The following is an 8,628-nucleotide window of genomic DNA, read 5'->3' on the forward strand; positions in this document are numbered from 1 at the left end:
ACGTGAATTAGTTCACGTTGTGTCATGAACGGTAGACATCACTGTAAATCAGCGTTTCTCAAAGTGTGGGGGCGCGCCATTTTGGTGGTGGGGCATAGAATTTCCCCATCTTCTGAGGTGGGGAATTATTGAAAAAGTTTGAGAACCACTGCTGTAAAATGAACGTTGGAATTTGTTTTCCATTGAAAAACTGAGTGACATCTGTTTTCTCTTTTTGAAACGCAATGAGAGAAAGTTCATCCCTCGCTGGTGCCACTTAAATCATGTATCACCAGACAAATGGTTTTGACGTTGTGTGCGCAATGCATTGTGGGCAACGTAGTGTCCGGCTGAGAATAGTTAACATACTGGCTAGTTAATAACATACTGGCTTCCGCACGACGTTACCCGTGATGAATTGCAGCAGAGCGGGGTAGGCATAGCACATATAGTACGTATAGTGATTTCTAGCTTGTAGTTGTCACGTCTGGCTCCGCCCCTTCTAGTCTCGTCGTTTTTATGTTTTCCTTGTTCTTGTCACGCCCCTCTGTTTCAGCTGTTCCGTGTTAGCTCGTCTTAGTTTTACAAATGTGTGTGTGTGTGTTTGTATTGCCTATGTAAAGACTATACCTTCGGGGATCATTGTCGTTTCTTTATCTCCTAGTTGGTGTGTATATATAGCCTATGTCCAGACTATACCTTCGGGGATCACTGTCGTTTCTTTATTTCCTAGTTGGATGTGCACGGCCGTATTCACGCCTTATCTGTGATTCGTGGTTTTGATTAGCTTCGTGTTTGTGTGTGGTTAAAGTCTCTGTTCCATTTTCAGGTTCGTAGTGTTTTAGGTTTTCAGTTCATGTTTGGTCTCTGTGTTCTCTAACGTGGTATCGTGCCTGGCAATACATGTATGTTCTGTTAGTCTTCATGTTCATGTATGGCCGTTACTTGCTTCCCGTGTGTTTGTTCATGTCGGTGTATGTAACAATTAGTTGTACTCTTGTTTGGTCTAGTTTTGTGCCCTTGTCATTTCCGCTGCCTTTTTAGTATATTAAGCGTTAGTTCTCTATTCATCATGCCACGTCATTCGCGGTCCACTCGCGTGTCGTCTGCAAATGTAAGATGTGAAATAAAATCGAATGAGATTGTACTCTCTACTTCGCATTTGTGTCCGCCCCTTGATTGCGCAACAGCCAAATCGTGAAAAAAAGCATTTGAATATCTCACGAAAAAAGTAAAATGAACTGAACTTTGAACTATTTCATAATTAAAATTGTGAACTTTGAACGTGAACTGTTCACTTTGAGCATGTATGAACTGAACTTGAACTAGTTCAGAAAAGCTGTGAACTGGCACAACACTGACTATTCAGTATGGAAGTAAGCGGTTTCGTACGCAACCCATAACACGTGTAACTAACGCGACATAGACTATATCGATATAACGATATTGTCTCATCTTATATCTCGTATGAAAATATATCGATATTTCTCAAAATCTCGACATATCGCCCAGGCCTAGCTTACACACATGAACGTATAAGACTGACATAAATGACTAACAAAGACGAGCACGGGACACTGCTGCGAACGCACATTAAATAGACAAACCACATAAGGCGCCGAGTGTTCACGAGATGAGCCACAGGTGAGGACTGATGAACACACTCAGACACAACCACACCGACGGAGATCCTGTCTACGACTAGACGTAGACAACATAAACACACGGCTGAAAGCTGAAACACATGTACTGAAACACATGTACATAAACACATGTACTGAAAGCATGATTTGATAAGGAAAGCATTATTTGATGTATGATATCAGCCTATCGAGATATGCTCACCATGTAAATATATTAATAAGGAAGCTATAATAGATTTTAATCCAAGCTTCCCTTGTCCATACTGTCAGGGTTGGACCCAGGACCGTTCCTCCGGTCGCCACAAGGAGGAGCCCGCGAGCTAGACCCTGGGGGGCAATCAGGCACTATAGGCTGCAGGTGTTTGCAACCTACTTAAGGCGAGCAACTTCAGCAGTCCTTTGCTGAAGTTGTTAGTTGTATTCACGCTCGCAGCCTAATTAACCTAATTAGTCCCTAAATGCACATGTAATGTAATGAAAACCAAAGGAATGATTGTTGAATGTTGGTTCAGGCCTAAAGAGCTTGTTCTTATCAAATTTAAGATAACACTACACTAATCAATATTTTTTTTCCTTAGGTGACAATTCCACATCCTGTCAGTTGAGATCCAATAATTCAGAGACAGTTGACAAAATGTATTTCCCAACCTGGGAATAAGGGTAGTGCGCTGTCCACACCAATCTGTGGTGGGGAGTTTGACATCTTCAATGGGACTGTGTGTCTACTGGAGAAGAAAAAAGACCAGGAGCAAGAACGGCAAGTTCTTTACCCAGATTTTCCGAGGCAGTTCGCTTAAAGGCCTGGAAGAGAGAACGGACCAAGATGTTTGCATCTGGTGATGGTCCGATGTGAGGTTCTGTGGGTGCTGTTAAGAAGCAGAATGAGGAGGAAAGACAGGTTGCTGCTGAGCCCACAACCATCACTCTCAGTCCACTTTCAGTTACAAGCTGCACGTCAACATCCGTTACATGTGATGTGGTATCGGACGAGTCCACCACTGCATTTGAGCCTGAAAGGCAGGATCAGCTGTTTGTACGTGTCTTTCTCCTTTGAGGGTCATGATATCAGCTACCCAGCCAAACCTTTCCCTGCTGGAAAAAAAATACAGGGGCCTTTTGGACAGGGAACCCTAGAAAACGTTAACCGGGGTGAGTGACAAGATGCTGCATATTAATAACAACCCAGATCATCAATGACCTCAAGAACAGGGTAGATAATTAATTTACATTTGTTTTATAGTATGGTTCATTTATTTAGTATGTCAGGGTTAGTTTTTTATTTAGTAAAAAATAAATGAAATAAAAACAATACCACAACTAGTCAAGGGATCCATTTGAGAGACCAAACTTCCCAATCAGTGTGGCCAAGGGACTCTGTAAACATTGTTTCTGTAGGAGTGAATAGAGCTGGAAAAATTGCTGTATGTCTCATTATCCCATGAGCAACGCACACATGAATCATCTTAACTTTTATTTATATGATGCTTGCTTGTTCTAGGTATTTCCAGGTCTTAAAGGGAACGCCGGCTGATAACATATGTAAGCCTTAATATCGTGTAATTACTCTAATTATTAAGACACGTTGTTAAAAATTCACAAAAAGTAGCAGATTTATTAGATTTTCTGTAAAATCCCGCTGCACGTAGGTCGCCATTTTTATAACTGCTGACCGGGCGCAGCAGGTAGTGATGTCAAATGGTTGCAGTGACTGGCCGTCGCGCTTGAGCACAGCTAGCTAGACCTGGCTACTGTTCAGCCTTTTCAGCTTGAGCCAGAACGCAACATTTCTGACATCAGCGGCTACAACACCCACCAAGTGAGTGACAGAGAGAATCCAGCGCATGTTTATGTTCACGTTTCTTCGTGCGGTTCTCGCTCCACATTCTGGGGCTTTTGGACTTTCTGTGTGGGAAAACTGTGGGCACTGCATTGTGTTTTAGTCTATGTTTAAAAACCAACAGCACCCGTCAACTCTCACCAGTCGGGCTCTACTGAATGACTCTACTGAGAGAGCAGAGCCGCGGGTCTTTTGGTAGCTGTGTTCGTCCACACGCTGCTTCCCAAATTTTTCTCCTCTTTTTATCTTTGGGAAAACTGTGAAGACTAATATCAGTCTTTCCCACTGCCTTTCGACTGGAAATAACATCCAACGGCAACACAGTGTGGCATGGTTTTTTTTAAGGTAGCTCAGCTAACTAACAATTAACTCTAGTGATGTCGGTCGCGAACGATCCGGCTCTAAGAGCCGGCCGCTTTGAAGTGAACGATTGGAACCGGCTCCACAATGGGAGCCGTTTTAGGATCCTATTTGGGAGCCGCTTTTCCCTTCAGTATTGCGCTTGTGCTCTGCAAGTGCCACAGTTTTTTTCCCAACATCGTTTTTATTTGTCCTCCGGTGCCTCGCTGTCTCTCCCTCTCCTTGCACGTATTGCTCTGCTTCTGCCAGTGGTAGAGAGCGGAGAGTTTATTTCCTCAGTCGGTGCTTAAGCTAAGGTGTACCAGCGCGAGGGGTCCGTGCGCCCCTGCGTGAGGACCCCCGTGCGAAGTGAGGTCGTGCACCTCTTCAGCGCAATGAACAAAGTTATGTATGCCGGGTTCATACACCTTTACAAGGTGGAATTCAGCACTTGTACGTCACTTTTCAATATTGAAAAAGGCCATTTTCAATATTTCCCAGCACCTTAAACTTAAATATTTATACATATACTCAAAATTATTCGAAATAATTTGCTTGTTTATCACATCGATTCAATCAGACAGCTATTTGTTGTGAAACAAAATACAGTTACATTTTCAAGTACTTTTAGCACTTTTCAAACCTGGAACACTATGCAACATTAATTTTTGTCAGGTAAATGTTCCTTCCCCTGTTTTTAAAGGGTGTTTCTTTATACTACCACATATCGTTTCGGACAACACTGCAAAGAATGTCTCCACGGCCCGCATGTCAAGCGTGTGCTCCACACATCTGACCAATCACACGCAGCTTTCAGTTAAAAATGTGGTGGTAAAACACCTGGAAAAAAGTTTATCTCCACTTTTTTTGTGGGAAACTGCAGGCAATTGGCCAAGCTGTATTGCGTTCTATTTTGGTGCTATTTTGTGATAATTTAATAATTGGTTATAATAAAAGTTTTATTTATAAAGCATTGTTATGCAGCATTTTTACCTCATCACAAGTGCTTAACAATGTCAATAATGAAACAATGTTATAAATTAGGTTTAAGGCTATTAATTAATAATGTAAAAAAATAATATGGGGAGCCGTTTGGGAGCCGACAAGAGCCGGCTCTCCACAGTAAGGAAGAACCATAAGAGCCGCATCTCAAAATAGAGCCGAAAATCCCATCACTAATTAACTCCTTCCAACCGCAGTCAAGTTTAGCGTGCTGCAACCATTTGACGTCATCTACACAGCAGGCATTGCGCGTCAGAAAACATGGCTGCGCCCATATGTCAAATATTTCGAATAAAAAGTGTTGATTTGTAAATAAATTTGCTGCTTTTGTGATTTTTTTTTACATGTAATTAATCTAAATTATTAAGACATCATATTAAGGCTTACAAGTGTACCAGCCGGGGTTCCCTTTAACATTCTTTAATGCCCGTGTACTGCTGCAAAGTTTAGAATATACACTTATACCTCTTGAACTCTTAGGAGTTTAGTCTGTACACGCTTCAACCTCACACTGAACACGTTAATTAACTAAATGTCAGTAGTTATGCTATAGCTATGATGATCCTGTGGAGGACCCATGCCACTGTGGAGATCTCGTTCCAACTCCTTTGATCTAATCATAGTACAGATCCTCGCCCATGCCCATCTCATGCATTCCCTCAAACACCTATTAGTCAGCAGTTGGCAAATATAGTGATACATTTTTAAAGACTTTGGTAAGCTTAGGTAATTAAAGCAGTTTTTAATAAATGATAATAAGGAAAGAAGGTATGTTAATGTCTACCTTCTCCACCTGCAGTCCTGCGTTCCTTGTGCACAGCAAACAAACTGTACTGGCTCTGCTTGCTTCAGGGATGCTGTGTGGGGAAGCGGCCGCATGCACCATTCTGGCCACTAGTGAGCTTCATCCCTGAATACTGTTGGTCTCCATGGAATACTCCTCTCATTCACCTGTGTTCCAACAGCCTCATCACCACACTATATAAACACTTCCAGTGTCTCCCAGTACATGTGAAGTACTGCCATCACTTCCTGGTCTGCATATCAAGTCTATGTTACATTATGAAAACATTTTGTCTGACATGACATAAAAACGGAATAATATGACATTTATCAAAATGTATGATTATGTCATTATGTTGTAGTCTCTACATGCAGACCACCTTATTATTTTGGAGACATACACCATCAGAATGGCACTTCCAGATGTGTGTACAGCTGTGTGGAGAATTCCTTCATGGGTGTGTGACGCATGTACAGAGGTTGGCAGGAGGCAGAGGCTGCAAACTGAAAGCTTCATTATCCATGGTAAAAAAGAAACACCAAGACTCAGGCCAAACGGCAGTAATAATGTAGATAGCAGCACTTTCATGGAAAAGGGACATTTCAGACCTTAGTATTGCAAAAAGTATTTGTATTCACAATTATTGTAATTAATGTTGAGGACATCTGATTAATATGAAAATATTGATTTCTTCAGAAATGCATTTTATGATCATATTCAGAGAGCTGCCACTGTGTACGTAATGGGGTTGAAGAAAAACATTGCCCAGATCTTGAAAAAATGACCAATAATTATAAAGAGCTAATGCTTGAGATGAGAAAATATGATTTTGTGATTGATAAAAATATCCTTAATGCTGTGATGTACACGGAGAAATGATACATTTAAGCAAAAAATTTGAAAATGTCAAAGTCCAATTTGAATCATTATAGTGGACCCATGTGGGTTGGAGTCCTGCCAAGCACTGAACGATTCGGTGTGAACGAATCTTTTGAACGAATATTTTTAGTGAACTGATTCTAATGATTCAGTTCATCCTAAAAGAACTGCTGTGCCCATTACTAACAAATAATGTTACTCACGATCAATGGACACACAATTAAATTAGAAAAACGACCACATCGTGCCGCTGCTCTATGTACTCCATATGTGCGAGCTATAAACTGGTGCATTACGGTTTGCCACCTAACGGCAGAAATAAGAACTGCAGGCAATACGCTAATCTTCAAATAAAACGAACATTAAGACTGGACAAGTAAATAACATTCGTTTGTAGACAATTATCCGTCCCAATGAGTAGAGATGTCACGTTTTGTGGTTAACTCTGACATGCATACATTACTGCTAATTTAATTCATGTGGCAGAATATTTATTTGACAGCAGTTAAATAAAACGGACAAGTTTATGGGTCATTTAGTCCAATACTCCGCAAAAGGTAATTATTTTGCTAGCGTTTGCTTTCCCCCTTTTACGTTGCTAAGTGTTTCAGCATATCGGAGTCATGGAGAAAAACATGTTTTTGATATCAAGGTAAATCGCCAAGGTGAAACTCCAAACAAAATATCTAAAATCCCTCAGTCGTTTACCGACCCCCAAAGAGACAAGACTCTTTTGCATTTGCTGTGGAAAAAAATCAACAAATATCTCCAAATATCTACAAATTAATATCTTCAAACAATTAATATCTCAATTTAATATCATCAACGTATTAATATATTGAATTAATATATTTACCGAATTAATATCTCGAATTAACATATTCAACGAGTTAATATCTCGAATTAATTTGTTTAACCTGTTTAAAATGTTGTTTTCCCTGCCTTTTCACTGGGGCTGCGACCCAGTGCTCCTTTGTGCCACTGGAGTTTCGGCCGTTGTTTGGTCCTTTTCTCGTTTACAGGCGGCGGGTCCGAGATCAACAGACGGAAGTCGAAGCTGCAGCTCATACCGACACCTGCGACGGTAAATTAGGCAGCTAGCGACGAACACACCCCCTATATTCGCAAGCTGGTTTGCTACATTAAACTAGCTACTTATCACTATGTTACTTAGCCTAAATAAATTGGCTACCCTTTAACGGCAAATTTAAACTAGGTTGCATCAAAGTTTTTAATATTTCAGTGTTTTTTTAAAACATCTTCCTTAGGACATGATCGGGAGCCTTTTGCATTGGACGAAGGCATCTTTGAGACGCTCCATACCCCGATCCGAGAGGTAGTTGGCTATTATTGGTGAAATCTTTCTTAGCCAGCTTCATTCTGTTTAAATCAAATCAAATCAAATATATTTGTATAGCGCTTTTCACAACACGTTGTCACAACATGTACAGGATTTAGGGAAGTTTCTGTGCAGAACTGTAGCATGCATTGTTTATTTGCCATGCTGGTCACAATAATTGTAAAATGCAGGTCTTGCACATACTTGTCTAGTCGCAAAGTAACACGTATTTGGTTTTCTCCATAGTTGAGGCTTATACAGACTCGCCAAGGATTGGACAGAGCACATAGGATGTTTGCCTTCACCTTCTCATGAATGGGTTCTTCAGCTACACAGGTTCCCTTAAGTTTTTAATGTGTATCACAGGCACAAAAATATTTTGTTACCTGAGGGTTTATAAGGGGTTTGTCCATTTCAGTGGTAAAGTTATTTTTCTGCTTGACTGCAGGTGGTGGAGGTGAAGCTCCAGCACAAGTCCATCTACAGTGGGCTGGAGGAGAGTGAGCACTGGTGGGTGCTCAACAATGAATTCTACTGGATAGGTGCAGAGGTGAGTCATGGGAACAGGTTCACAATTTTCAGTAAGAATGGACATGCTACTGTAAATGTCCCTTCAACCTAATATTTTCCTTGTATTTGTAGCTTACCCTCCACCACTTTGCCAGCGCTAGTGCCGTGGCCTGCATCAAGGTAACAAAGAGTCTTGACTATAAGCATCTTTCACTAGCATGTCCCATTCTGATTTACACTCATCAGCATGTCCTCTGTTAATTCAGCGGAGGGGATCCAGCATCACAGACGCCACCATCTACCTGCGCACCTGTTC

At 41.1% G+C, this 8,628-nt stretch overlaps 1 long non-coding RNA gene across 1 annotated transcript; it reads left to right on the forward strand.

Moving 5' to 3' along the window:
• The first annotated feature begins 3,312 nt into the window (after nt 1-3,312).
• LOC143508081 (uncharacterized) lies at nt 3,313-8,140 on the forward strand. Its single transcript, XR_013129168.1, has 4 exons — nt 3,313-3,438; nt 7,486-7,547; nt 7,732-7,799; nt 8,049-8,140. It is a non-coding gene; the product is annotated as an uncharacterized LOC143508081 (long non-coding RNA).
• The last annotated feature ends 488 nt before the right edge of the window (nt 8,141-8,628 follow it).

The sequence above is a fragment of the Brachyhypopomus gauderio genome, unplaced genomic scaffold (genome assembly GCF_052324685.1).
Source record: "Brachyhypopomus gauderio isolate BG-103 unplaced genomic scaffold, BGAUD_0.2 sc775, whole genome shotgun sequence".
Lineage (NCBI taxonomy): Eukaryota > Metazoa > Chordata > Actinopteri > Gymnotiformes > Hypopomidae > Brachyhypopomus > Brachyhypopomus gauderio.